The 4,810-nt window shown below is 34.9% G+C and overlaps 1 pseudogene; it reads right to left on the minus strand.

Annotated features, from left to right (window-relative positions):
- Positions 1-2,707: 2,707 nt before the first annotated feature.
- On the minus strand, positions 2,708-3,652 carry LOC126494435 (putative vomeronasal receptor-like protein 4; annotated as a pseudogene).
- Positions 3,653-4,810: the final 1,158 nt, after the last annotated feature.

The raw sequence follows: 4,810 nt of genomic DNA on the forward strand, positions 1-4,810 counted from the left end.
CTGGGAGAGTTGAGCATGGCGTCTCTGCTCCAGCAGAGCTGTCGGGTCTCTCTGGAAGCAGCGCAGAGTCTGACCTCACTTCCTCTTCCGCCCAGAATTCTATTCTGTTTACTCCTCCCATCTATGTTCCAAGCCATGAGGCTAAGCAGCTGGTTTATTATAACTTAACCAATGAAATCAACAGATTGATATATGACACTCCCACATCACAGAAGGACCACAAGAAAGACTGAAGTCACCTGTGGCTAATATAGCAATGACTCTATGGGGTGGTCATCTGTTACAACAATGGAATACCCATATTAACATTGTTGAAGTTTCAGAAATGAATCACATCAACTCATGTTTCTGGGAAGGGTATTATAAGGTACTATTAAAAAAACTAGCAACCATTGAGTCCATACAAAAACAGATCAACAACTAGCCTACTCTCAGGGGTACCAATGGTCCTAACTTTAAAATTGTTAAGTAAGAAACATATAGGAGTTAAGCAATTGTCTATAATAAAAAGAGAAACTAAGGTTTTAGAACAGCTCGTACAGGAGCAACTAGATGCTCAGCATATTGAAGGATCAACCATCCTTGGAATTCTCCTGTATTTGTTGCTAAAAAGAAATCTGGAAAATGAAGAATGGTAACAGATCTAAGAGCTGTTAATAAGGTGATTCAACCAGTGGGCTCTCTATAGTCTGGCATTCCTTTACCTTCCTTATTGCCTAAAGAATGGCATCTCATAATTATTGAGTTAAAAGATTATTTCTTCACTATACCTTTACTAGAAAAAGACAGAGAAAAAATTGTTTTCACAGTGCCTACTTATAATAATTCTCAGCCCTTTAAGGGATATGAATGAAAGGTTCTCCAAGATGGAATGTTAAATACCCCCACCCTGTGCCAATATTTTGTAAGTCAACCATTGGAAATAATACGTAAGAAATTTCCTGAATCTATAGTTTATCATTACATGGATGACATTTTACAATCTGATTCAATTATCGATACTTTAGAAAGAATGTTAGAAGTAAAGAAAAATTTTCTTTGTTGGGGATTAAAAATTGCTCATGAAAATTACAAAGAAAAATACAAATAATTAAATTCTAATAATTATTTAAGCTATACAATATATTTATAAAACTAGACATTAACAGGTGCAAGTTAGGAGAGATCAATTGCATACTCTTAATGACTTCCAGATATTGCTATGAGACATTTCCCAACTATGGCCCACTACTGGGATAGAATATGATGATTCTATTAATTTAAACAAAACCTTAGATGGTGACGAGGGCTTTAATAGTTCCAGGAAATTTTCAACTGAAGCTAGTCACATATGGATCCTATGGATTTGAATCTTAACTGAATTTTTGTCATATTACCCAACCAACCTTTTTCCTACTGAAATTGTAAAGTAGAGGGAAGATATTTTCTTAGAACAGTTTTTTTTCTACATAAACTGAGAAAAAAATGAATGCTTTTGTGGAAAAAGTCTCCGAGTTGAATATAAAAGGAACATTGAGACTTTGTCAATTAGCAGGAATAGACCCAGAAGAAATTCTGGTACAAATCACTAATGTTGAAATTAACAAATATGGGAAGAAATTTAATTGTGGTAAAGAAATTGTAGTAATTTTTTTAGGAGAGATTAACAACAACTATCCCAAAAGTGAGAGAATTTGAATTATAATGAGAACTAATTTGATCCTTCCTTGCATTGTATGGAACACACCAATAGCTGGAGCCCACATTCTATGCTGACACAAATAATTCAGAAAAGGCAGGTTACAAATCTGAAACTTTTAAATAAAGTGGAACAAAGCCCTCATGCTTCCATTCAAAAGACAAAATCATATGCTATTCTCATGGTACTAAGGGATTCTAAAGAACCTTTCAACATAGTTAACTTGTAGGTCAACTATGGATACCCCAACATTGCAGAGGAACTTAGGGTAACTGTCCAGGCAGCTAGGTGTTTCTGTCATTTATCACAGTTTTGGACATTGCTTGCTCACACAATCTGCTCACTCGGTTAATATTATTTTCTTCTTGGTTTTAAAAGAGTTAAAGACTGGATAGTTTTAGTTATAGCTTTCACTGTTTACCTGAGACACAAAATTTAAAATCACAGTATTTTATGTTGTTGATCCAGAGAAACTACACTTAGGAAAGAGTGTTAAAGCTGTAATAGGACATTTAAGCTATTTTTGATGGCTGAGAGTAAATTAAATTTCCTTCAATAGAAAAACATAAAAATTCAGCATCAGCAAGGAACTTTCTTTGAGTAACCTCAGAATCAGGGAACATTTAAGATATAAAGTGAATAGGAGAGAGTAAAAGAATCCTGTGGAAATTTCAACTTATAGTATACAATGAACTTTAAAAAAATCTATAGCACTTGGCAGCAGAAATGTCACAAGAATGTCCATGAGTAATACCGCAAATTTTATTTAAATTATTAAGAATCTTGATTTTCTACTTGAACTATTACAGAGTTTAAGAAGAAAAAGGTTTTGGAAAAATTAGTTGTGGCTGCACCAGAATGACACCTCACAAACATCTGTCTGACCAATTCAAAGCAGGCAGGGACAATGGCCGCTTCTGACCTTGTGGGCACCAGTGATTCACACATATATACATATATATACATGCTGACACAATACTCAGAAATATAAAAATAATAAAAAACTTCTTTTATTAAAGTGAAAAAAAATTATCTTTTTAAAATCTGATGGCACATAGACTGCATGTGTTTCAGCATAATTATAATTCTGTTATCAGAACTGATTTGTACCAAAGGAGTAATTGTGGGATAGACATTCATCATAAACTTCTGAACACTCAGGGTAACTGGGTCATACATCCATAACAGAGATGCAGTAGATGAGATAATGAAGTCCACCCAGTACGTGACCACAAAGAAAACCACCAGCAACAAGATGGTCTGGGTGGCCCTTTTCTCAGGGGATGCTCTTGAGTGGCTGAGGCTGTGAAGATGCTTGCATTGCTTCTGGTGTCTGAACAAGATAATCATCATATATGCACTTGTGATCAGCATAGCTCCTACAAAAAATATATCTCTTGAGGTTGTCACTGTTAAAATCAGTGCCCTGATGTTGTAGTTCATGGAGAAGAATGAGCAGAATTTAGTGACCTTCATCTGTTTGATCTTACTCACATTGGTAAAAGCACCAGCATAGATGATTTGGTGACTAGTGAATGACAAATTGAAAGACCAAATAAATAAGAAAGCAGAAATCATACACTTTTTTCTTTAATATTTAAATTTTGCAAAGAAAGAGGAACTGGGACTGGTAGTGACTGCCTGGAACACTCTCAGGAGGCAGGTGATGCAGATGGAGAGGCCTCTCATCACCTGGCTTATGTAAAAAGTTGTCTTACATTTGACGTCATTGTCAGTATTTAGTGACTCAAATATGTCCCAAAGCAAAATATCTGCTCCAGTGAGGAGCAGCACTATGTGGATGAAGTTCAGTTGACAGGAGATCATATCCATGGGCTTAGGTCTGTGACACAGAATTATGAAAGTATAGAAAACAAGGAGAAACATATTGGCCAGGACTCCAAGTCCAGCTTGGAAATTAAGGACAATCCTTAATGAGGACATTGGAAGAAATTGTATTCACCTTAAGAACATGAAAAGAAAAAATGAAATTTATGCCCTGGCAATATTGAAACATGCATGTGCAGCCCATATATGGTGGCTCTGAAGACTTTGTCCATATTGGGTTTCATGGTTAAGTTGATGAGGACAACTGACCAAGTATCTTCCTTAGAAGGGCACCAGATCCCAATACAGATGGTTGTGAAAACCTATTTCAAATATCTGAAAAAATAAAAGAGTATTTAGCAAACCTTTGTTTCACTGGTCAGTATGTCTATATCATCATTCTCTTTTGCCTATTTATTCTTGATTAATCCATCTCTTTAATTTTTGAAGCTCCACATTAGACTTGGCCTATGTTTCATTTACTCTCAATATATTTCCTGGATATACAGCATTCTCAGGCACATCCGACACAGAATGCACCTTCATGTATTGCACCTAGACCTCATGCCTTAGAAATTCAATCCTACTGATCTGACTTACATTGTCTCATTTTATAGTTCACACTGGAAACAGCAATGATGAGAATAGAGGAACATAATCAAATTCGTACAACTGATTAAAAATTATTTGCTCTGGGGGGAAATCACAAAAGAAATCCAAAAGAGTAAGTTGAGTCAGTTTTATATTCCATAATTTTAATAAGCTCCAATTTAAACTATTTTTATTTAAATATTTTCATTCATAATTCTGTTGGAATCAGAGTTGATAATTCCTGATAATCCCACTTTTTAAATCAGTGAGATGTCTATCTCTATTCACATATTTTTTTTTTATTTTTCAATGAACTCATCACATCAGAATCTGGAAATAAAGACAATGATACAGTTGGAGGTCATTAATGCACTTTCCACAACCTATTAATTTTGTAACCATTATTGTTATAAATACCCCTATGTCTCCCATTTTATTTCCCATCTCATTTAAAACTTGTATGAACTCTACTTGTGGTTTAAAAAACAAATACTAAGCTATCAAGACAAAATTTTTTTTTTTTATTTTTCAGAGCAGGACAGTTGTGGGAATAGTATGATTCCTACAGGTTTTTAATCCATTCCTTGTTACTTTCCTACCTATTCCATGTTCTGTGTTTATATCCTCCTCTTTAACTAAGAAACCCCCATTTTCCCATTTTCTTTATAAGATCAATGGTCTCCTGCTACACCCCTGTACCTTCCTCCCACCTCC

This window comes from Alexandromys fortis, unplaced genomic scaffold, assembly GCF_014885135.2.
Source record: "Alexandromys fortis isolate MF-2015 unplaced genomic scaffold, M_Fortis_MF-2015_v1.1 scaffold_343, whole genome shotgun sequence".
Taxonomy (NCBI): Eukaryota; Metazoa; Chordata; class Mammalia; order Rodentia; family Cricetidae; genus Alexandromys; species Alexandromys fortis.